The 27431-nt window shown below is 35.0% G+C and overlaps 1 pseudogene; it reads right to left on the bottom strand.

Annotated features, from left to right (window-relative positions):
* LOC102528996 (dynein axonemal assembly factor 11 pseudogene) overlaps window positions 1-20912 on the bottom strand; it is a 146466-nt pseudogene extending 125554 nt beyond the window's left edge.
* Between the last annotated feature and the right edge of the window lie 6519 nt (window positions 20913-27431).

Raw genomic sequence — 27431 nt, 5'->3', positions numbered from 1 at the left:
TGTATGTACATGTATAACTGAATCGCTTTGCTGTGCACCTGAAACTAACATTGTAAATCAACTGCACTTGAATAAATAATAAGAACAAAAGATTTTAAAAAGTGATACAACCCCCCCCCCAAAAAAACCCAAAGAAATGCAGAAAAAACTAATGCCTTGATTGTAGCCCAAGCAGATATGTGCTAAACTTCTGATAAACACAAGTGTAAGATAACAAGTTTCTATTGTTTTAACTCACTAATATTGTGGTAATTTGTTACAGAAGTAATAAAAAAAACCCAACACACTGGGTATAGGGAAAACTGCACATTTACAATTGACAGTTAGGGGCACGGAAAGAATGGTTCTCAGACTTGACTGCATGTTAAAATCACCTGGAGAGCTTTTAATATTTGCAATGCCCAGAAACCAATGTCCAGCCCAATTAAATCAGAATCACCAGGGCTGGGATCCAGGCAACAGTATTTTCAGAGCTCCCTAGATGATTCCAAAACGTAGCCAGGTTATGAGAACCACTCATATCCGGCATTCTGTAGAAGAGTATTTTAGCTGTTGATGCTATCACTGAAATATTAAAAGATTGTTCCACCAACCTATGAGCACTGGCCACTTCTGGATGAGAAGGTATATCATAAAAAACAAGTGAATCTTCCTCTCAGCAACTCATGGTCTTATTTCAAAGATACAGGCAACTTTCTTGGAAGCAATTTTGTTTGCAGAGTATTTGATAACATAAGTGTTTTCTCAGAAACTTTCATTCTAAGCTGGGGATCATGCGTACGTGTTACCTGTTTCACATTTTTGACATGGGATTAAAGTAAATTGATGGAGGGATGGTTTTAACAAAAGAAGAAAAGGATAAGCATTTGAAAAGTGCATGGCCTCAAAATAGTAATGTATTTGGTGTATTTTAAAGGTTAAAATTCAGCCATTAAAATAGGAATACTCTTTGGAAAGAAAATATACTAGTTTTATTTATTCTTGATCAAAATAAATAAGCTTATATAGGTGAAATAAACATATTTTTAAAATATCTTTTTTTAAAAATTAAATTTATGATGTGCTTCATGACTTTCTATCAACACAGTAAATAATTAAAATAGTGGACATTGTGCCTTTTCTATTTTTATAGTTACTTAACATAAATTGAAAATGTAATTGCTATCAACACAACTGTATTGCAGTACCACAAGACATCAACGCTACTACTATGGGAAAAGGACAAATAAGAACAATTGAATAAGCTGGTAGTAGCAGGAATGACTGTGATAAACACCGGGCTGGAAGCTAAGTGCCCTGGGTATTCATCCTGGTTCTATAGTTGACTCGTTCATTCACGACTCTGGGAAGAGACTGTCTGAGAAAGAGAATCTGCCGAGCAAATGAGATTTATTAGAACGTATTCATAAGCTAGGTTTAAATTTCTATTTGAGGACTGGACATGTTGCTAAAAATAAAATATAGTGTTGGAAGAAAAATCTATTAACCTAGAATTCCATATTCATTGAAATTATCCTTCAAAAGTGAAAGAGAAATGGAGACTTTCTCAGACAAACGAAAGACTAAGGGAATTTATTGCTAGTAGACCTGCTCTGAAAGAAATGTTAAAAGTTCTTCAGGGAGCAGAAAATTACATAGTTCAGAAATTCAAATCTACATGAAGTAAGAACATCAGAGAAGAAATAAAAGAAGATAAGTAAAAATCATTTTTCTAATTAAACTGGTCTGATTTACAATTATTTCCTCAACCTAATAATAGTAACAGTGTATTGGGTGTTTATACTATATGGGTAAGTAAAATGAAAGACAGCAATATTATAAGTGATGGGAGGGAAGAATTGGGGCTATTCTGTTATAAGGGACTTGCACAAACAGTGAAGAACAATAGTGTTATTTGATAGTGAGTTTAGATTAGTTGTGAATGCATATAACAACGTTTAGAGCAACTGCCAATTTTTTTTAAAAGGATAACTGATATGCTGAAAGACAAGAGAAAATGGGATCAGACAAAATGCTCATTTAACACTAGAGAAGGCAGAAAATGAGGGAAGGAAAAAAGAGTATGTGCAACTAAGAAAAAAACAGGCACTAACATTGTGGTTATCAAACCAAGTATATGAATAATCACTTTAAATGTGAATGATCTAAATACGCCAATGTAAAGGCAGAAATTGTCAGAGTGAATACGAAAAATTAAAAAAAAAAACTCACAAGTTACAGCTATATATTTTCTCCCTGGAACTCACTTTAAATATAAAGGTGTAGATAGGTTAAAAGTAAAGAAATGGAGAAGCTATAACATGATAACTATAATAAAAAGACAGTTGAGTAGCTATATTAATTTCAGATAAAGCAAACTTCAGAATAAGGAAAATTATTAGGAATGAGAAGAGACATTTCATAATGATGAATTATCCAAGAAGACGTAACATCTTTAACGTATATATCTGAAGACAGGGTGTCAAAATCTGTGAGACAAAACCTGATAGAACTGCAAGGAGAAAAGGAAAATCCACAATATAGTTGAAGACTTCAATACTCCTATCGAGTAACTGACAAATCAAGCAGGCAGAAAGTCAGTAAGAATACGGTTGACCTGACTAGAATCATCAATTGACTGGATCTAATTGACATGGAAGAAAATTCCATTCAACAACTGCAAAACAGACATTCGTCTCAAGCTTACATAGAACATTAACCAAGAAAAATCACATTCTGTGCAAAAAACACACCAGCACAGTTTAAAAGGACATAAACAATAAAAAGTATTTTCTCAGATCACAGTGGAATTAAACTAGAAATCAATAATAGAAAGGTAACTGGAAAAATCTCACACATATTTGAAAATTAACCAATACACTTCTAATAACACATTGATCAAAAAAGATTCAAGATAAATTTTTAAAATATTCTGAAGCAAATGAAAATGCAACTTGTCAAAACTTGTGAAACACAGTGAAAACAGTGCTTAGAGGAAAATTTACAGCTTTAAAGGCATAAATTAGAAACAGAAAAATCTAAAATCAAAATCTAAACCTCTGTTTAGGAAAACAGAGAATGAATAGTAATCTAAACTTAAAGCAAGTAGAAGAAAAGATAAAAAGTAAAAATTACAGCAGAAATCAAAGAAATCGAAATCAAGAGAACAAAAGAAGAAATCAATTATATCAAAAAGTTGTTTTTAACAAATAAAATGGATAAATCTCTATTCAGGCTAACAAAGACAAAAAAAAGATACAAATTACTAATATTAAAAATGAAAAAGGGATATCACTTTTGATTCCATGGACATCTGAAGGATAATAAAGGAATATTAAGAAAAAGTCTAAAACAATTTGATAATAAATAAAATGGAGCAATTCTTTGAAAGACACGAACTACCCATACCTGCACAAGGAAAGACACTCAGTCTAAATGGGTGTATAGCTCTTAGAGAAACTGAATCATTAATTTGCATAACCTTGCAAGAAAGAAAAATATCAGGCCCAGACGGTTTCAGTAATGAATTCGACCAAAAATTTAAAAAAGAGAAAATGCAATTTCTCTACAATCTCTGCCAGAAGATAGAAGCAGAGGAAATACCCCCTAACTCATTCTGTGAGGCCAGCATTACCCTGATACTAGAATCAGATAAAGACATTACAACAAAGGGACACTACAAACCAATATCTCTTAGAGATAGTTGCAAAATCCCTGAACAAAATATTAGCAAATCAAACCTAAACATGTGTAAAAATAATTAAATACCGTGACCAAGTGAGATCTTTTCTGGGAATGCAATCCGCCATACGAATAAGCTAAAGCAAAGAAATCATGATCATATAAAGTGATGCAGAAGAATATTTGATTCTTGCTGAAAACTCTCAGCAAACTAGAAATAGAGGGAAACTTCAACTTGATAAAGAACACCTACAAAAACCCTACAGCTAACCTTTACTTAATGGTAAGAAACTGGCTGCCTTTTTCCTAAACTCAAAAACAATGCAAGAATGTCTCCACCCACCACTCTCATCCTGGACATACTTATTATTAAGTATACTTAATTAAATATTAAGTAATGATGATATTCATACTGATAATACTAATAAGTATTAGCTAGTTCAGTAAGATGATAAAATAAAATAATTAGTAAGACAGGAAAATAAAATAATAAAATTGATAAATGATTATAATAAGTGTTTAATAAAGGATTATAACAAAGTCACAGTTTACTAATACATAAAAGTCAATTGCTTTCCTTTATGTTAGCAATTAAAATTGGAATTTGAAATTAACAACAACACCATTTACAATAGCCCCCCCCCCAATAAAATACTTAGGTATTTTAAGACAAAAGAAAATGTAGAGGAACATTAAATGCATATGGCTAAGTTTAAAAAGCCAGTTTGAAAAGATTCCATACTGTAAGATTCCAATTATATGACAGTCTGGAAAAACCTATAGAGACAATAAAATGATCAGTGTTTGCCATGGTGTTAGAGGGGAGGGTGGAAGGAGGAACAGGTGAAGCACAGGAGAGTTTTAGAGCAGTGGGATTATACTGTTCAATAATGTAGGGGTGACTAAAACACCTTCTGCTTTTGTCTATATCCTTAGACAGTCACAGCACAAAAAGGGGATCTTAATATATGCAAAGTAAAAATAAAATCCTTTAGGAAGTTGCAGTATCCCCAGAAGGAACGCAGACTGTGACAAGAGAACCTCATTGCGTTACCAACGCGTGGAGCAACCTCACTGATGCGAATGGGGAAAGGGTGTGGACCTATGTAACTTCAGAAATGAGTAGACTCTGAAATAAAAAGCCAAAGGAATTGCGCACACATGCTGTTTCTTAACTGATAAAGCTGCATCCACAGGAATGCAGGCTAACCACTCTGACGCTTTTACTCATGTACACAGAATAGAGAAATTAAATAAATGCGTGGCAGATGGTGGGAGCAGGTTTCCTCACTGTAGCTGGGAGTTGACAGATAAGCATGGAGAGGAGGCTAAAATGATCTATGTGGTGATAGGTTAGAGTTAGAAACATCAGTATCAACTCATCTTTAGCTCACTATAAAGATAGATGATTACTATGGAAATAGCTATAGATATCTGTATGTACAGAGGTTAATGCAAACCCATAAATTCATTGCTCTGTTAGCTAGGAGGACCAAAAAGAAATTACAGCCCAGTAGCAAGAAACACATCTTGTGACAGAGTGTGGTTTATAGTACCATGAGCTGATAAAAGCAACTTAGGTTCTTTGGAAAACGGCTGATTCTCGGGCTGGGGCAAGAAATATACAGCATCTATATTTTGTAGAGTCAGGAAGCAAGGAAGTGCTAAAAAAAAAAGAAAAAAAACCATAAAAACTAAAATATATCAGAGCCAACTGCAAGAGTTCCTAGGAGACAAAGCTAGATGAATTGGAGCAAAAACATTGAAGCAGTACTGGATTATAACTCAGATTATGAAATAAATATCTATTATTCTATACTGATATAAATGATTGATTAGATCAATAGATTGTGGGGGAAGAGACTAATCCTCCATGCAGAATCTGAAATACTATCGTGAGATACTCCCCCATCAAGAAGGGGGAACATATGCCCACTTTCGGTGTTAGCTGTGCACAGTGACTTCTTCCCACAGTGTAGAGTCTAGAAAGAGGGGAGAGAGAGTAACCTTATAGCAGAAAACCCTGACAAACACCACCTTAGCTAGATGAGCTAGGACAACATTGGTAGTCATAAAGCATGCTGACAACAGGTACCCTTGATATCCAGTGCATAAATATAATCTTTGTTACAATTTGACCAAGAAGTTTCCACTGAAGAGAACAGTAAAAGCCTTCCTTAATACCAGCCCATATGGTACATATTCAGTTTCCCATTATTCTCATCAAAGAGCTGCCCAGGCAAATGCAACATTCTTCACAGATAATGAACTGGGTTTTGCAACATGAATGATATAATCAGGAGTTAGTTCGGTACTTTGCATCACTTAAAGCACTGTAGATAGGGACTAGATACTCGACTTCAGACACTACGCCAAATTCTAACACAGTTGAGTTATTAAATGCTCTGTAACCAAAAAAGAAGAGCAAAGAGAACCTCTTAACAATATTTCTTAAGCATAGGAGAGAAATCTTTACCAAAAAGTGTTACTTCATCTGCAAAATTTGTAATGGATATTTTGATTGTCTCATTAAAAGAGCAAACTACTATAAAAAGAAATCAATGAAATTCTCTTACATAAGAAATTATGTTAGAGATGCATGCATAATTAATTATTCCATTTCAGTACCACTCTTGGATTTTCAGTCTTTCAGAATTTAGTAACCCAGCAACTCTGATCACTGGAGTATAGCTTCTTGGCTTTGGGTCTGGTAACTTCAGAGTGGTCAGGGTGTTTAAGAACCTTTTTTCTCAGTTTTTCTAAGCACTTATCACTCATAGACTTCTTCGATAACACTTGGTCTTGAGCTCAAGATTTTATTTTTTATCCAATTCTGAGTACTTTAAAATTGAAACTTTTAAAACAAGTTAAATGGACTTCACATATAAAAAAAAATTTCCAACAAGGGGTGCTGCCATTTATTTCAGATTTTCCATTTAGTAGAAATGAAATTGCCCAGTAGGTCTGTGTCTGCTCTGTTTGTAGTGGCTATTTATGTGTATGCGTGTGCATGGCTTTCTTATTCTTTATATTTTTGAAAAATTCAGAAATGCCACCTTCTGGGAAATATTCCATGTACTCCTCACTCCCCATAATCTAACAGCATCTTCCATAGGGAAAGTGCTTTAAATTTTCCACGGCATTAGCATCACATGTCTTCAATGTTCCCTTGATACCAAAATGTTACTTGATAATGTATTTCTAAAGAATGCATTATCTCCTTGATACTGCAGTGCCTATTCAACTAATGTATTGCCTCTTCCAGAAAGTCTTCCTTGACTACTCAATCAGATTGTCTTCTCCTGTGCAGGTGAACAACATGCATGCCCTGTAGCCCAGAACTTACTACTCTGCATTACAATTATTCCTCAGATTCTTTAATTCCCTGGGCCTTCTTGGTTTAGTCTCTTTATACCTAGCACTTACCATAATACCCAGACAATGGTAATTCTTATTAACTGATGAATAACTTAATTCAGCAGAATTAAATACTTAACAAGAGTTTGTCCTGATTTACATTTACCTGCATGAGGTAATATTCAGAATGACCAAATATTTTATCAATGTTAATTTTACCTTTCATAACATAGTGTATAAATATAAATTGACGTGAAATAGGGAGTTCATTGGTATTTGTGGTCTGCTGCTGATAAAAACTACGAATGGATGCTGACTAATAACACCAATGGTTCTCCCTTTCTCTTCCATTTTTTTCTCTCCTTGTCATATTGCGTTTAAACTGAACTTGTAGGTGTTGCTAAATGAGTCACTTGATCCAGGTACACTAGGTTAAGATACATCCATTTTGGGAATGTTAATTTATTGGAGGAGACGAATGTCCACCAATTTCACTCTGCAAATGAGGTGGTTTTCAGTATCGGAGAATGTCATCACACACACATACACACACACACACAATCAATGAGTATATTACTTACTTGAGTGTAAAAGAATTATTTAAGACTCATATTTTTAGCAATAACAGGACAGCTTAATCACTAACATAATACATATTATCAAGAGTGTGTGCTGTAATTATCTTAGATAAATTCATTATTCAGTAAATGAAATAATGGCAATTTGCCACCATTATACCTCAGTAGAGCTTGTAAAATGAATGTCTTGCTTTTAGAATTATTAATAATTTACATCAGCAAGTTTATGTGAGACATTTTAGGCTTTCGGTAGTAATGACAACAAGAAATGAGCTTGAAATCTGCCTTGGAAAACTTTGTAATTTTTAAAGATCCAGTTTTGTTATTGGTGTACTTTGATTCCCTGGAAACTCATTTTACAGTGGTACAAAGACAAGAAAGGGGAAAAAAATAATGGCTATGCAAACAGAAGGCTTGTGTAAAGCAACAAAATATCCAAACTACATTTAATGTGTTCTTCACTGGAAACAATAGTAATAAATGCTACTTTCCATAAATTACATATCTATGCTAAAAGAGGGAAACTGGGCTTTATTTGAGGCCAATCTGAACCAAGACTTTGAGCCTAGGGGGATCTTAAAGCTATGCAAATTGTGTGTGTGTGTGTGTGTGTGTGTGTGTGTCTACTCATAAGAGCTGAGATTCCTCCAATCCTCCTATTGTTAAGTAGTAAGAGGAGACCTGGGGAAACTCCTTCAGCTGGCTTCCTCCTTCCCCATGTATCAGTCTCCCCACATGCAGTATTTGCTGATCTAATGCAAATTTGTATTCACTGACTCAGATCGATAGTTATGATCCACAAGGGGAACTTTAATAGGGGGCTCACACCAGCCATCAGCAATGGAACCACGGGTAATGTGTGAGTATGCGCTTATGCACAGACAGCCTAGAAGACTATTCAAGAAACTTAGTTGTCTCAGAAGAGGATCTTAGGGTCTAAGAAGGCAAAAGTGGGAGAAAGGCTTAGTTTTTTAAAATTTTTTTAACCTTTTTGAACTTTTTTCTGTACTCATTAGTTAATTTAATTCATTCTTTTTTTTATTGAAGTATAGTCAGTTTACAATGTTGTGTCAATTTCTGGTGTACAGCATAATAGTTCAGTCATATATATATACATACATACATTTGTTTTCGTATTCTTTTTCATTATAGGTTACTATAAGATATTAAGTGTAGTTCCCTGTGCTATACAGTATAAACTTGTTGTTTATCTACTTTATATACAGTAGTTAGTATCTGCAAACCTCAAACTTCCAATTTCTCCCTTCCCACCCCCTTCCCCTGCTGGTAACTACGTTTGTTTTCTATGTCTGTGAGTGTTTCTGTTTTGTAAATAAGTTCATTTGTCTTTTTAGATTCCACATATAAGTGATGTCATAAATTTGGAATATTTAAAGTATTACCTATTCAAAAGTTCACCTGCTTGCGTGTGTGTGTGTGTGTGTGTGTGAGAGAGAGAGAGAGAGAGAGACAGACAGACACAGAGAAAGAGAAAGAGAGGGAGAGCCTAATGCTTCACTAGTAAAAAGAAACAATTCATTGTAAAAACTAACTAGCATGTATCTAAATTCTGCCTCTTCATATTAAAGGCTGAAATGTTATGTAATACTTTTGGCATTTAAAAAATACTGACTGAGCATATATAATACGACAGTTTCCCACCTTCTTTTCAATTTCCCTCTTGGTAATTCTCTTCCAGTTCTCTCTTGGATAAAAATACCAATAGAGTAACTTGGCTTGATAATTTTGCATGTTTGACTTGGAAGTCATTCAGTCAATCTCTCACACATAAAAAGGGAGGCCTGCTCACCTCATTCAGTGGGGAAAAATGAGCAAAACTGACCAAAAATCACAAAGTTCCACTGAGGTCAAACCGCTCATCCTTCCTTCCTAAGATGGGAGAATACAGCTGTATTTCAGAAAAAAAAAAAAAATTAAAGAAGGAAATCTTGCCAGAAGAGTGCTAAGAAGCCAGAGAAAAGGAAATTACTAATTAATGTTATCATAATTAGACTTTTATAAATCCATTTTGACCGATTTCCTGGCAGTCTGACCATTTCGCACATAACATCATAAAAAGAACAAATTAATTAAGGCTTTGGCAAGAAAAGTGTAAGGGTAGTTTTTTTTTAATTAATTGGGAAAATTTATTAATAGGCATCGAGTGCACTTTACATTGATAACTGATACTGAAATGGTGACATTTTAAATACTTTTCTAGAAAACGATGAGTGATTTTATTTTTCCTGGGAAATGTGGAGGTCTAACTATGAGCATTAAGGAGGCCATTCTAGGTTGCTAGAGTTTAGTTAATGCTAATATCAAAACAGGTGTTCACAATTCATCTACATAAAGTGGACTGTGGACTTGTAATGATGAATTTGGGAAAGAATTCCATGAGAAAAACTTGAAGGAATGTCAAAGTTTTTGAAGGGCAGACGCATCAAACTCAACACAAGGATCACTTTTTGCCTGAAATGCATCTGACTTGAAAATACAGACAATTTTTCTTTCCTAATTCCTTGGAAAAAGTATTTCTGCAATAAGTCAAAAGTCATCTTCTTTCCTAAGATTTTATTGTTTTTGAGAAGTATCAACCATGTGGTTAGTTTACCACAGTTGCTAAATATCTATCAAAAATATCCTAATGTAATTTACAAGGAAAAAATTGTTCATCAAAGGCTGCTAAAACAGGAGAGAATTCCCTTAGAAACAATTCATCAATATTTCTAATATTTCCCCAGGAACAGAAAATAAAAACTCATAATTTAATTTTTCATATAAATGTGATTCAATCTGCAATGAAGTCATCGTGGAAGTTTTATTAATATTTTTAAACAACAATAGCAGCAAACAAAAACCTAGAAGGCACTGGAACCTCATAAATTCTGTGAGACTTCAAGTAGCCATAAAAAGACATAATTCACATAGTAGCATTTAATAGATGTCAATGAAAATATATGAGTAAATGAATAATAAGACTGAAAACGTTTAAGCAGTTGCTCTTCACAGCAAGACTTATAAGCTGTAGACTAAATAGGAATCCAATGTTTTCCAGCCAATAACCTCTATGCCCCCTGTGTTTAGAGGTAGTACAGCTATATATCTATAGAAAAAGACTACTTATTGTTACATTCACTCTAAATTTTAAAAAATGCCCTTTCTGCCACATAGGGAGGTAACTTTCATGCCAATAATTTACTCTGAAATTAATAATTAAAAAAGAAGATCTGAGCATCTTTTCCCCCTGTCTTTTAAACAAAAGTCTGTAATTCATTACCGGTTGTTGACAGAAAACTCGTTTTCACAGATTCATGATGCATAATAAATATTGAAGAAATGATACAATTAGAAAATTCATCTTTCTGCAAAATCCAATGATACGATATAATTGACTGCAGTGTAGACAATCAATGGACAATAAAACTATTGCCTAAAGGCATTAGGTGAACTTTGGAGGATGATTGTCATATGCCAAAGTATGCCCTACCCCAACTATTTGCTAAATCCAAAGGGGAAACTAATCTTCATAACGAACAGATCTACTGGTCAAAACTTTAACCAAGTAGCCAAATTCAGCATTGCTGGTAGTGACACCAACTGATATTATGTGCTTCCTTGTGTGTTGCAACGGGAAGTACATTGTCTCACCTGTGAAGCGTTCTTGGCGACAACATTTAACCAGCATCTAATCCAGGCATTAGTTGCAAATCCTCATTTATAAAGGGCATTTAGATAAAGGAACAATTAAATGACACCACAAGAAAACAGTAAGACAAGGCAAATATTGGGAACATTCTATAAGATAACTGACCTTGATTCTTAAAACATTCAATGTCATGAAACATAAACAAATAAGAGAAAGTGGAACTGTTAGAGATGAAAACAGGCTAAAGAGAGATGAGAATGAAATGCAATTGATAAACTTTAAGAGAATCCAAGTCTTAAAAAAGCAATTGTCAAATACTTATTGTAGGCAACCCAGGAATTTGGAACATAAACTGGATATTAGATAAAATTAGGGTGGTGTTAATTTTCTTAGGTGGGATAAAAATGCTGGAGCTACAGAAGATAATGCTCTTGTTTTTAGGAGACAATCCTGGAATATTTAGGAGTGAAGTATCATGAGACACATATGAAAAATATTAACAAGCACCAAATTTATGTGAGATCTAAGTGGTTCATTCTTTTAACTTTTCTGCATGTTTGAAAGTTTTATAGTGAAGAGCTGGAAAAATACTTGATGGTAAGAGTATGCCAATGACATACTGCCTAAGCTCTTATTAGCTAAGAGCCTTTAAAATGTTCTAGTCAAAATTTAAGGAGAGTTGCTTTTCTAAAGAAGAAGAAAAGAGCACAAATAAAATTAATTTCAAAGGCAGAAAGTCACACAGATGGCAAATGGCCCTATCCAAAGTCACCTGTGACTAAAGCTACTGTATATTTTTTTTAAAGATTAAAAAAGAAGAAGAACTTTAGAGGACTTTGTGCAAAAGATACAGTAGACAAACTTATTTGCTAATCCACAAAGTGCCCAGAACCAATCTCATGTTTCTGGAAGCAGCAACAACAACAAAATGATGGAAGTTGATCACAATAGGTATTGCCACTCTTATTCTTCTGAGAAAGTGGCTTGTCATTTCATTTAGTATAGCACTTGTACGGGCATCCCACTTCCCAAAGCCCTTCTCTTGTATTTCTCCTGAGAATATGCTGCACATTGGTAGACCGTCATGAATCATAGAATTCACCTCTCTTTCTCCCATTGGTGCTTCTGTAGTCCAGATATTCCTCCCGCCCATCAGTGATTGTGTTCTGCATGAGATGAAGTGGCGGTCTAGTGGAAAAGAGCATGTGAATTTAGTCAGAGAAAAGAATAGGTTTTACCTACTGATCCTGGGTTTGGGATCAGAACTTTAAGGTTTCTTCAGTTATAAACATGGAGAAAGTAACATGACCACCCATCTATTCGGGTTACTTATTTAATTATTTGTCCTTTTATGAAAATGTATTTGAGCGTGTACTAGCCAGACACTGGGCTGGTTGACTGAAAGGTATTTGTATGGTCTGGAGTGGTAAGAGAACTCTCTCCTATATGAATTCAATAATGGACGCCCAATCCTAGACGTTAGGTTTCCTAAAGGACTGGATAGTTTAGTTGACTCTTGAAGATGTAGTGGGATATCTAACAAAGTGAAGAAAGTCAGTCAGGCCCACTCTGGCAAGATGGAATAGTATCTAAAGACAATGAAATTTAAGAATACGGTCCATCTACTGAAGTCAAACTTGGAGCGAGATGCCCAGATTTCAGTAGAACCTGGCGTATAAGGATAGGTAAAGAGGTGAGACAAGAAACGTCATCAGTAACCACATTGTGAAGGACCTTCTATGTCTGGACTTCTATTCCCAGCAATGAGAGTTGATAAAGAAAGTTCAGCATGACTTGGAGAGCAATGCTGAAGACTGATAGAGATATCACACAGGATTCAGGACTCTATCTTTCATATTTGTATCCACATTACTAAGTACTGTTCATAACTTACAGTAGGTGTTCAACTCTAGAACTGGAGGCAATAATTAACTGAGATATCAAGATCAGCGAAGCACGCTGGAGATGTTAAATGTGATTCTTCAAATTTAACGGAAGTGGGACAGATCTGTTTATGGCTCTCCTTGGAATTCTCATTTGCCTCCTATTCATTTCCTTCCTCCCCACAGGTCTGAAAATGGCATCGCCTCACTGCTCTCTTCACCTTCAGTAAAATTCTGAATTCAGAGCAGGCTTTGAGGAAAATAAAATCTCCCCCCATAATATGCATAACCTCGTGCTCAATTAGGTGTCTTGGGATTGGGAATGTCAATTCAAGAAATCAATTGTGCTCTCAGAGACAGAACCTGTGAGTGAGAAGTAGCTGGGGGCTTCGCTCAGCACTGAACAGTCTGCTGCTGTGAAAAGGCAGACGTGATTAATTTACGGGAGCGCTGCATTTGGGCATTAGTTACTGTTCCCCTGCAAATGGCTATTGATGCAGATCAAACTTTCTCAGCAAATGAGATGGAAATCTTAAATGTTCTTATTATTTGCTTAACTTTTTCATGGTTGTATACTGTGTGCAACGAGGTTCTTTTTGTTTTTCTTCTGATTTCGTATCCTAAGCAAGAGGATTTATATTAGATTTATCAGCAGCTTTATGAACATGAGGCTGATACAGTGTCATGGTATCATGGAAGTGGAGGTTCCAGAGACTGTCTCTGCCAAACCTGTTGTTTCTAAGAAGAAGGGTCTGAGCCCAGAGACACTGATCACTTGTTTAGGGTCATATGTCCAGTGATTGCAAGGGTTGGCATTAGGACCTGTGTTCCTTAACTACTTCTAGTCCAAAGATCATTCAATATACTGAACTATACAACAAAATCTGGAAATTCCTGTACATTAAAATATAGAAGGAGGAACACATTAAAGGAATTCATAATCAAATGTGTTTGATTTTAAAATCAGAGCAACTTACTATGTTTCTTTGCTGCATCGCATCTTTTACCTTGAGGGTCTGAAGGAAGAATGAAGGCAACTGGAATTTTAAAAGAGAAACAAAGAAAAAGGAAAAGAAAAAAATAAAAAGGCTGAGGGTTATGTTCATCTCAATATTTGTTTTTGTGCTACGTTTGTTTTACCTTCCTTTAGAACCAAGAATATGAAGGACATTGTCATAGAAGAAAAGACAGTAAACAGAGAAAAACACTTGGGGTGTCAAGGAAAATTCTCCATAACTTTATATGGAGTGCAGGTGGCCTTTGGCTCGGCCATCAGATGAGCAATCAGGAGAAGGACACTTCAGATTCCCTGGAAATGCTGTGAAACTCCACGTCCTAGAAATCATGGTTACCAAGGTTATTCGCAAGATGGTGCCTTTCTCTATTGGCCTAACTGGATGGTTTTTATTTGTCAAACAGGTTCACTTAAGCCCTGGTCACTCAAGCCTAAACAAGTGTATTAATGTTAAAATATATTTCTTGGGAGTATACCCTAGATAGAAAACAAGAGGACACCCATACTCACCCCATGCCCAAATTTTTGAAGCACAACATCAGAGAAGAAACTGGGATACAGGGCATGTTAGTGCTTCTCAGACTTATGTGAAGATTCTGGGCTCTGAGTTTCTGCAGTTGTGACAAATGCTCAGCTGGTACCACCGAGGCTGACGTGCAGGGCACAGTTTAAGAAGCAGGGCTATTGCTCAAGAAATGATTTTGCAGGTATTTCAAGAAGGCCTCTCCAAAAATGGACATCTTCCTCTCCCATTCGTTTCCAAGTTACTTAAAATATATCCCTGGATTTTGGAGATACCTTCCAAACCATTTATTTTTAGAAGGAAAGAAAATGAGAGAAATAAGAACGAAGAATTCTCAAAAAGTCTCTATTTTCTCAAAAGGCAATAAATTTGCTTTCATATTATAGTTTACCAATTATGTTCAGTTGAATAAGAAAGCAAATAAAATACCAAATAGTGTTTTAGGTTGCATTTAGGAAAGAAAACTGTACATATTTATTAGATAACTTACGATGTACCCAGAACTATGCTAGGAGTAGTAGCAGATACCAAAGGTTAAAAGGAGATTCTCTGCTCTCAAAGAATTTATAATTTGATTGAGAATACATAGGCACATCGACATGCACATGCACATAGTCATAGGTTCACTCAACAAAGACTTGTTCAATGACTTCTTTTTCCAGGCGTGATATGAAGACAGCACAGCCATACCCCTTTGTGGCGTGTAAAGACCCAATCTGCAACCCACATATTTCAAGTCTATTATGTAGTACATGAAGAGCCAGATATTATGGGTACAATATAAGATCAGGTTAACCTTTGTCTTTTACATTTGAGTTGATGAAAATATCTATTTCAATCAGAACTTTATAGCCTTTCAAACTCTTCTTTTGGTATCTGTAACATGTAGTTTCTTAAAATTGACTACATGACTACATTGGAACTTCATTCCAATAATTAACAAAATAAATCAAACAACCCAATCAAACAACACGTGGCTTTCTTCCTTTTCCTAATGAGCATGTTGAAGGAGCTAATGTGCGATCTGTGGGAGCCTTTGTATATGGCGATAACAGTACGCATGAAGGGATTAAAGAATGCACACTATTCTGACCTACAATAAAGAAGCAATTGTACAGTCACAGGAAAGTTTTCTTACTGCTAGGAAAGCTTATTTTCAGCATAAAGGCCCAGGAGGAGAGACAAATCATCTGTTGAGGCCCCTTCCATCACCAAGGAATATGTTAATATTATGGTTCATGCTGGTTAAGCTGAGTATGTAGTAATATAATTTCTATCACAGAAATCAAGGGCATGTTAAAACATGCGTGTTCTGAAAGATTCAACTGACTCATCAGATTTTGAAACTTCCTTAAAGGATAGATTTTAGTACAGTAGACTCTAATCTTAGAGAGATTAGACTTTGAATGCCTCAACCTCACCCTCGGAGATTCGGACGTAATTGGTTTAAGGAAGTGCCTAACTATTGCTCTGTTTAAAAGTGATTTTAAGGTGCTGCCTGAATTGATAACCACTGTTTTTAATCTATTCAAAGGAGAACAGTCCCTGTGATAGTAGACGTAGCATCACATAGCCCTGCAAGTCACATGCTGTATAACCTTGCCTACCTTATTTAAACTCCCTGAGTCACCTGTCAAATGTAACAGTACATAACTTGCAGGGGATTTTTGCAGATTATTGTTAATTTATGGAAGGTGCCTGGTGCACAGCTGACTTTAGTGAATTCTTGCAGGTATTGATCATATCTGTGGTGCTGGTGGCTGTGAGTGACGTAGTCCTGGAGGCACTGGTAAAGCAGTGGTGACACTCCTTAGGGAGGGCTGGCTCACAGCACCAGGGGAACTTTGCAAATGTCATGATACAAAGCAAAAACACTACCACAGCCAAAATCAGTGTAAGAGTCAGTTAAAATTATTCTCCTCCCTTTTGGAAATGAATCATAGCACCCAATGGATCAATGGAAGTGGTTTCTTGACATTTACATCAAGATAGTAAATAAGCACCTGAAACCTAACATGCTCAAAACTGAAATCTTCATTTCTTTTTAAAATTTAAGACATAATTCACATACCATAAAATTTACCCTTTTAAAGTATATGATTCATTTTTTTTTTAGTATATTCACAAGGGTGTGCATTTATAACTACTCTCTAATACCAGAATGGTTTCATCAAACCGAAAAGAAAACCATAACCATTCATGTCCATTCCACTTTCCTTCCTCCTCTTCCTTCCCCCAGCACTTTGCAAACATCAATCTGCTTTCTGTTTCCATAGGTTTGCTTATCTGGGATATTTCATATAAATGGAATTATATAATATATCTTTAGAGTCAGGCTTCTTTCACTTTGCATGTTTTCAAGACTCATGCATGTTGTAGAATGTATTAGTATGTCATTCCTTTTTATGGCCAAATAATATTCCATTGTTTAGATATACCTCATTATGTTCATCCATTCATTAGTTGTTGAGCATGTCAGCTGTTTCCACTTTTTGGCTATTATGAATAATGTTGCTGTGAACACTTGTGTGGAAGTTTTTGTGTGGACATGTTTTCACTTCCCTTCAGAAAGATTCATGTGTTTTTAATGTACATTTAATTTTTTTACATTTGCATGAATATTTGCTGAATAAATTATCAGAAAGCGGCTGTATTCCCTAGTAAGTGCTAAGCTCAGATGATAACTTTAACTGTTTTTTAAAGCATGATTTTACATTCCTGCCAGCAAAGTATGAAGGCTTCAATTTTTTTCATATCTTCTTTAACAGTTCTGATTGTCTTTTTGATATAATCATCCTAATGGGTGTAAAGTGGTGTCACATTATTGTTTTGATTTCTATTTACCTAATGGCTTAAGATATTCAGTATCCTTTTATTGCAGCACTGTTTAAAATATCAAATGTAATTCATGAGTCATCTTTCAAAGAACAGATAATGGAAACAAATCTCCAGGATATAATGTAAAGTAAAAAATAAAAAGTTGTGGAATAATGTATGTAGTATACTATCTATTGAAAATAAAGACGAATACAAACCACACAAACACACCCACACACACAGTCCTATGAAATAACCAGAGAGGGCGACAAGGACCAAAATATACTAAATGTCTCAACATCTATACTATATGGTAGGCTCTTTTGTTATTCTGCCTCACTTAGTCTTCACAATAATCTCAAAGGAAGGACATTATTATCCCGTTTCACTTGGGACATACTGTGGAAGTCTGTGGGCTCAGCTGCCCACAGCCTCACTCTTTCTTTCTCCTACTTCTCCATCTTTATCCACTTGGCCACAGTACAAGCTGATTTGTTGCATAAGAACCTATCTCTGACAGGCAGCTCTTGGCTTAGAGGTGAAGGCATGACTCAAATAGGGCTGTGGTGTCAGTAATCTGGAGTTTGGGGATACAGAGCTGAATAGAGTCTCCCTCCAGGTGGCTGAATATATGTTTGAGATGCCAGAATTCTAAGTAAACAATGACAATTCAATGGCATCAAATCTGGATTCCATACGCTTCTTGACTTTAAAATCTTTCTCCTTAGAACATCACACTTATTCTAAGTGTGGCACTATTTTAGGCACTCTGTGAAATGTAAAAATGATGAGATGATAAAAATTAGTAAATGTGTGTGATGCGAATGATGATTAAACATTAAATGCATATAGAAAAATGAAGTTGGATAAAAGACTCCTTAGCTTATGAACACTTACATGAATTATCAAGACAGTTGCAATTTCCATCACTCCCCAAGAGGTACAAATTTTGAATTCCCAATTTATCCCTTCCCACCCTCTTTATCCTCTGATAACCGTAAGTTTGTTTTCTACATCTGTGAGTCTGTTTCTGTTTTGTAGATAATATTAGCTATCTTGATTGTGGTGGTGGTTTCATTGGTATATACATCTATCAAAATTCATCAAATTGTACATCTGAAATATGTGTAGTTTATTGTACAGGAATTATACCATAATAAAGGTGTTAAAAAAAAAGAATGATTTGACTTAGAACATTCTTTATTTGTTATTTTATGTTAATAAAAGTTCTAAGTACTTGAAAGCAATTCATTTTAGTAAGTAGGATAAATTTCCCCTCTCGAATTCTATTTATATTATTCATTAGCTATAGCAAAACCTTTTTCTTAGACTAAGTCAAAATAGCCCCAATCCCTGTTTGAATGATATCATTTCAAATGACCAGAATCTACATTAATTTTATAACATTGTGTATATGAATTGCTAACTGATCGTGAATGATTGACTACCGAATGGTGTGGCTCAAGTTTGTTACAGAAAGACCAATAAACGAGGAAATTTGTTTATGAAGAAAAAAAAAAAAGACAGTTGCAATTTGAGTTGGATTGCAAGAGTTGATTTGGCTTTTAATTCTATAATATAAAATCTATTTCTATAGAAAAACTCAGCATATCCTCCATAGAGGCATACAGAAGGATACTGATTTAAACATTTCAGATAATAGAGAAGAAACAGAGAAAAAAACTAAATATTTATGAGTAAAGAAAGGAAAACAAACCTACTCTATATCCATGCCATGTAATACCATGTGCAAGTGTAAGGGAATGGGGCATATCTATATGTACTGACATGAAATAATTTTTAAGACATACTCTTAAGTGAAAATAATCGCATCAAAAGAACATGAGCATATTTGATGCCACTTAAGTTAGACAAAAAAAGGAAAATAGAGATAAACACTGCAAATAGGTGAGGGAGGGAGGGAGGCGAGACAGAGACAGACAGAGAAGATAAAATCAGTAAAAATACATACCAAACGTATAAGTAGTAAACATGCAGAGCACATGGAAAGGATAAAATAAGATTTTTATTTTTTAAACTACATGTTTATGCACTGATTACTTCTGCATCGACAAATATCTAAATTTTTAGAAAAGGTGTAAGACTGTCAAGGTCAATTTGGATTATTGATCATATACCCTCTTTGTATATATGTCAACTATACTATCTTAGGTATTTAGAGCCACAAAAACGTTTCTATATATATTCCAATGATTAGTATATTATATTTTTTACATATGCTTTAAGCAAAACAGTTTGGGGAAAATAACATAATAAAAATGTGATACTATCTATTTCTAATTTTCTTGACTAAAATAACTTTAAGATACTCTGGAGGCAAAAATCTGGGGTATCTGAGGTTTTGAGTCCAAAAGCTGGATAGATCAATGTAATTTATATATAATGGTATTCTGGATTTGCAGGGATAGACACAGAAATATTTAAAAGGTTTACTGAAACCTACATCCTGCATAATTGGCCTTTATTATTATCAAAGGGATCAAATGGATCATTTTGACATTTGCAGAAAGAAGGACAGAAGCTTCAGATGACAATTCAATTATATTATATATATATTTTAGAATAATCATTTTGCACTAGAGGAAAAAGGATTTTGTATGAGTCAACTTTTTTCCCCCCCAATCCATAAATATAATGCATCTTGGAGGGTGAAGGAAAATGTAAGGACAGTTTTCAAAGTTTGCTTCAAGTAATTTCATTACAGCGTTGTCTGCTGATGGATTAAATAGTGTTCAAAGGCATATCGTTCTGTAATGGACTGTAAGTAATTTATTAGAAATGCATCCAACATTGCATCTGTTTCTCAAAGATGTTCTCTAGTAATTATTTTTGGCTTCCTACCACAGGCGTAACATTAATATTCTAAGACGCTATGTGGTTTTATTTATAAATTCATCCAATGTTAATGCATTCATCAGAAGCTTTCGATATACTAAGACGCTCACTGTAAACTGTAGCAGTGAACAAATTAATCATATTTTTGCTTAAATCTCAATGCTTAATCTTAGTTTGATTAAATAATGTGTTGATGACTTAATAAAAAATTCCAATGAGCTGAATTACTCCCAATGCTAAAAGCAAGAATTGTTTAATGATTGTGTTTATAAACTGTTTTAACCTTCTTTTCCCCATATGCTAAGGTCCCAGACCCTCAAACCATTTTACTTTTACTGATAACAAAATCCCATATTGTTATCCTTGATGATGAGCAAATGAATAACTGTTAGTAACAATTTTCTCTTACTTTGCAGATGGGATTGACTCCTGGTGAGACGGCGCCCACATCCACACAACACGTCTCTCTTGCCTGAATGACATGATTTGGGGGACCGCCATCTCCATTCACAGAGAGCTTCTCAATAGCAGGAGCACCTTCTAAAGCACAAACAACGTCTCTCAAATTTCTCATTCCTACGGTCCTTACACTACGCACTCCACTGGCATGGGTACCATCTTTGTATCCCCTTTGCTTAAAAATCCTTCTGTCTCAGAGAAGATTTTCAGCAGACAAAAATCTTGAAACGAATACTATGTCCAAGCAACTTCTTAGTACTGCTGCATGTATTTTCACTCCAGTTAGAGGAAAGTACTTAAAACATGTGTGTTTTGTTTTTTGTTGTTTTGTTTTGTTTGCTTGTTTTACAGTTCTTTCCCTTAATACACTGTGTCAGCTTGGGTCCTCCAGGAAGCATGTAGCAAAACAAGAGTTAGAAGAGCAAGAGGCTCGTTAGGGGTAATGGCTGTGATAGATAAAGGAGAGTAGGAGTAGGAAGGGAAAGTCTTTGGACTGTGATTCCATGAAAGAAGAGGAGAAGGAAGGAGGATTGAGGAAGAATGCTCCAGGCTACTGTGCAACTCTGTGAAAGTCTCAACTAGTTCATTGGACAGCTCTATTGCAAAAATTGCTTGAAGAGGAGTCCTGTGTTGAGCAAAACTGACTAGCTCCTAGTACCCTGCCCATGAGCAGTTATTGGCTTGGGCTGTCTTGGAAGAGTGTGTCTTCAGCACAAACAGTACCAGTAGAGACCAACAGCCCTGGAAGTAGAAGCTCTATGAACAGCTCTACTTGTTCCAAGTTCTCTAGTGATGACAATTCTGAATGGCACACCTTTCTGGCTGCCATATATATCTCCAATCCCTGACTTCAATGTCAGAAATGCCCTTTCTGGAATTCTCTGCCTGGCAAACTTCTAGTCTGCTTTCAAACTTATTTTCAATGTCCCCTGTACCTATATTTCGTTTCCTAACTTCACTAGCATGGGAGGTCTTCTACACTTTGCTTTTTCCATGTCAGTGTGCACTCACCATCAACAGACCCTTGTTTATATTGCATGGGATTTGTATACTAGGACACGATGAAAGTGCCAAATCCCATCATATTACAGGGAATGAGTTTAAGACAAGGAAACTATGTAGAAACCTATTTTAGATATCCAAGTGAGCGTTGAATGACCTGAATGACAAGAACAGCAATCACAGAAACACTTGAGGAAAACATTAAAATGTCAACTCAGTAAACTAGAAATTTCCCTAACAGCAAAGAATGCTTCCTCTCCATCACTGTATTACTAGAAGCATCTGCACAGTATTTTTCACAAATGTACACTCTTTAGGTATTGGTTAGATGGAAATTATCATTTAAAAAATGTACTATGTTTCCATTTGCTTGGTCTCAAAGAAAAGCATTTTGTGGAATGACAGCATACAGCAGGTCAACTTTTTCAGGGTCAGGGGCTAGGCTGTTCCATCTTTGATTTTCCCTATGGGTTCGAACACATCAAAGAAATGGTATTTTTGTTTGTTTGGTTTTTTCTCTAACATAACATATGAAGGAAACAACTGCCTGAAGAGAAACAAAACATTACAATTAAAATGTGCTGAATTATGATGTTATATGGAAAGCATTTAAATGTGCTGAAATATGTTATATGGAATGTATCTAGGAAATGATATGGAAGTTCATGGAAAAACCTTGAGTTTGTATCCTATCTCAAACATAGATCTGAAGCTATTTCATCTGAGTATCACCTTCCTTATCAAGAAAACATAAAGAATTATAACACAGGCATTAAATTCCTAACCCAGTTAGTGTGGGTCTAAAAGGAAACACAAATGAAATAATGCCATTGGCAGCAACATGGATGGAGCTAGAGATTATCAGACTAAGTGAAGTAAGTTAGACAGAGAAAGACAAATATACAATATTACTTATATGTGGGATCTAAAAAAATGACACAAATGAACTTACTTACAAAACAGAAACATATTCACAGACATAGAAAACAAACTTACGGTTATCAAGGAGGAAAGGGGAGGGATGAATTAGGAGTTTGGGATAAGCAGATACAAACGACTACATATAAAATAGATAAAATACAAGGTACTACTGTATAGCACAGGGAAATATATTCAGTAGCTTGTAATAACCTATCGTGAAAAAGAATATATATACACATATATGTATGTAACTGAATCACTATGCTGTATACCAGAAACTAACACAACATTGTAAGTCAACTATACTTCAATTAAAAAATAAAATAAAATAAAAGGAAATACATGTATAGGCATTATACTACTATTTAGATGAGAAAAATGATCTGAACCTTTAAAATAAGACAGAGTGGTAGGCAGCATATCCTTTCAATATATTGGGGAAAAGACCAACCAAGGATCATCTTAGCTAATGTTCTTACTTCTACTGTTTACTACTAATTAAAGATCATAAATGTAGTGAAGTCACATGTTAACTTGATTTTGTTTAAAAATGTGCCAAAAATTTCAGTCCAGTTGAACTGAAGCCATTAAACTATCCAAACATTTTATATATATATAACATATAATATATATATATAACATAATGTTATATATGTTATATATATATATTATATATATAAAATATATATTTATGTGTGTGCATATACACACACAAAATAATCTTTGAACAAGTCGTAACATCTTATTGGCCCCCCTCGCTAATTAATGAATTGAATTTAAATTTTGATATGTATTCAGTTTACACATGCATGCGAATCATGGTTTTTAATCTCTTGAAAATTTATGTTTTAACAATAGGCTGGAATCAGGCTATTTGACTTCAAATCCCTGTTCTACCATTTAATAACCTTGAGCAAATTAATCTCTTTGGATCACTTTTCTTGTATGTAAAATAAGAACAGTATTTCTTTGTTCATATGACATTACCTGGCAAATAAGCAGTGTTTTAAATTTTTCTTTCTTTTTTTCTTACACTTTTTGTTTGTTCTTTTGGGGGGATAATTAGGTTTCTTTCTTTCTTTCTTTCTTTCTTTCTTTCTTTCTTTCTTTCTTTCTTTCTTTCTTTCTTTCTTTCTTTCTTTCTTTCCTTCCTTCCTTCCTTCCTTCCTTCCTTCCTTTAATGGAGGTGCTGGGCATCGAACCCAGGACTTTGTGCATACTAAGCACACACTCTACCACTGAGATATACCCTTCCCCGATGAGCAGTCTTTAATGTTTCTTCTCCTTTGATTCTTTCTTCTCCTTCATCTTCTTATACTGTTTATCCAAGAAAATTGGATAAATTTGAAAATTGTTTAACTATATTGTATATTTTCAGAATGACTTTCCATGGATTTTAATAACCATTCATGTTTTTATTTACTAATTATTTATGTTATCCTACCAAGAGTATTAAGTACCTCTTGTTCAGGATCTAAGCTGAACAAGATTGTTCCATATTCCTCTTTCCTTGTCTGTTTGCTCTGATGCTTCAATTACTATAATTGCTTTCTCTCTCAAGTGTGGCATTTCAACCAACCAACAATTTCTGTGACCTCCTGGAATCAGCCCCACATCCACACATATCTTACATCATAGGCAATCACAAGCTATCATTCATGCCCTTACTTATTTCTATGACCAGCAAACTGCATCTAGATCTTTCTCACTGATGCCATGTCATAGGAGATACAATAGTATCTAATCAGGGTTGTTTAGGACTTTATTGGTCTTTCTTTGTGTGTCAACTGATGAAAAATTCACCACCTAAAAGTCATGAGTTATGTTTTATTAAGGAACCTTACTGAGAACTATAGCCCACAAGACTCTCTCAGGCAGCTCTGAGGAACTTCTCCAAAGAGGTAAGGGAGGATCCAGGATACTTAGGAGTTTTTTTTAGAAAAAAAACAAAAAAGAAAGTAAAAATGTGTACTCCAACATCAAAAGATTACTGCTAATCACAAAAAGAGGCATCTCAAGTTAATGATTTTAGTACTTTTCATGTATGGGAAGATGCAAGAGTCTGGGCTCACTGAATTATTCCTTAGATAAGCATCTTAACTTATCTAGGGCCAGTATCTAGGTTTTTCCCCATCCTGAATTCCCCTAGGGACCAACCTTCCAGGCAGCTACAGTGGCTGATGGCAGACAGCATTCCTTGTTTACTGAAATAGCAGGCAATGATTTTTGTCTGCCTTTGTAAAGAAACAAATGAAAATAATGAAATGCGGCAGTTTGGTCATACAGTCATATATATCCTTTTAAATTGGGGTTTGGGGAATCTTACAGCTTTATTTTGCTAATAGTAGTGGTAGCACAGTAAGAATAACTTACGGATGGATGACACCTGACAGATTTCACACGTTTGCTTCCCCATTGTCTCCGTGAATCCTTTATACAATTTCTGTGATTTATAGCATCCTCATTTTACAGATGCAGGAATTGAGAACCATAGAGTTTACCCAAATCGCCCCCAGCTCATGGAGCCGCAAGAAGCAGAGGCAGGACTCAAAATAAGCTGGGTTAAAGAAAGCAGTTTGATTCCAGTCCCTTTGCTCTTCTCATTATTCCATGTTTCCCCTTCTCTTTTCAGTGAAATTAACAATAACCATCCCAGAGGAAAAAAGTTAACTATGACATTTAATGACTACTCCACAATAGTCACAGCAGCGCCGACGCCAGAAAAAAACAAATCCTAAAAGATGCCTCTAAAATAAATCATCTGTTTCTTTCTCAGAAGGTCACGTTTAGACATGTGTGACTCACAGTGTTTTTATCTTTGGTCATGAACCACCATCTATTCTAAAGTTCAGTATAATTCAAAACTAAGACTGACTTAATTTTGGTGTTGTTAAAATATGATCCCTACTTGAAGAAACCTCTCTGCAAATCTCATTACCACGTTTTTTTAATAGTTTTCTATATGTATTTATTTATTTATTTTTATTGAAGTATATAGTCAGTTACAATGTGTCAATCTCTGGTGTACAGTATAATGTCCCAGTCAGGCATATACATACATATATTTGTTTTCATATTCTTTTTCATTAAAGGTTATTGCAAAATATTGAATCTAGTTCCCTGTGCTATACAGAAGAAACTTGTTTTTTATCGATTTTTATATATAATAGTTAATATTTGCAAACCTCAAACTCCCAAATTTATTCCTTCCCATCCTATTTCGCTCAGTATCACTTACATGTGGAATTAAAGACACAAGTGAACTTATTTATAAATCAGAAACAGATTCATTACTACTTGATCTAACACCCAGGTTTTCCTAACACGATCTCATTCAAATTTGGCTTGCCTGATTGGCAAATGCTTAGAGATTAGTGGGTAGAATTTCATGGTTGAACAGCAAGGGAGGCTAGTGAAAATCTATGACTACATTGGCTCCGGAACAGGGCTTGCAAGTTATAAACAACTCCAGGTAATAGTCTTACAAGCGGTGAGTGCTCTAAATCTTTGTTTTCTATCACAGCATCAATGTTATCTCTGAGAAAAGCATGGGTTTACTTACCATTTGTGAGCTTCATAGCCAGAGGGATAAACAGCCTGAACAAAAAAAGTGTGAGACATAAACTTGGCTGGAATTTAAAGGGGTAAATGCATTATAATAAGTAAATTACAGGAATAACCAGGGGTCATAAAAATGAATGCCAAAATATTCCAAATCTGAAGATTATTGGCCCTGAAGATGAATTTATTTTCCCTGATTAGTAAACAGAAGCTTTCCCGCAAAACCTTATCTAACAGGCAAGATTACATTTACCCTACCTTGTACCTGTAGCGACATGGAAAAACAGCTTAAATCAAATTTCCGTTTGTAGAAGTTAATTTTTTTTCTCAAAACTTCACATTACAGACAACAAGGCTTTTTGCTTGAAACCATTATAATATTGATACTTTCTGGTGGATCTGTTTAGCGGGTTTTTTTTTAATTTATTTTCTTCAAAGCAGCATTAATGTATTTTTAAAGTAACAATCTATCAGTTGAGTATCATGTTCCTAGTAACAAACAGTCTGAGTTTTCTTGTACACACAACATAAATTTCAGTCACTTTCCCTATGAAGAATAAAATTATAGGAATTATTTTCTGCCTAATTAAATGGTGGCTTTCACTAATAAATTCCTTCAGAAAGCAACCTTGTAAGATAAAGAAAATGGCTTTTTTTATGGTCCACTCATGTCTGTCAGGACAGAAACAAAGTTATAGCCCCTCAAACCAACCAACAAAAAACTCCATAAGGTCTTTTTCTTGGACACTTCACCTTGACTTCCAGAAAACCGTATCTGAAGTAAATTAAAATGAATAGTACATTCTTTTGCAAAGAGATTCAAAGTAGACCAATTACTTTTGTTTTCATTGTGTTGTGAAGCATTTATCCTCCTGTTTGTAAATCTTACAGTTGTCAACTGAAATAAATGGACAGCCTAAAAGTTGAGAGTTATGTTTCATTTGGCGGACATTTCTGAGGACTCAAACCCCTTGGAGCCTGGGATGACAGCCTCTCAGATGGCCCTGAGGGACTGCTCCCAAGAGGTAGGGGAGGAGCTAGGATATACAGGTGCTTTACAACAGAGACCAGGTAGTTGGAACATTAAAAGAGTACTTGTTAACTAAAAACCAGGCATCTCAAGTTAAAGAATTTAGCACTTCTCTATGTA

This window comes from Vicugna pacos, chromosome 10 (assembly GCF_048564905.1).
Source record: "Vicugna pacos chromosome 10, VicPac4, whole genome shotgun sequence".
In the NCBI taxonomy this organism is placed as follows: Eukaryota; Metazoa; Chordata; class Mammalia; order Artiodactyla; family Camelidae; genus Vicugna; species Vicugna pacos.
The sequence above is the reverse complement of the archived record's forward strand: the minus strand, read 5'-3'. Positions and strand labels throughout refer to the sequence as shown.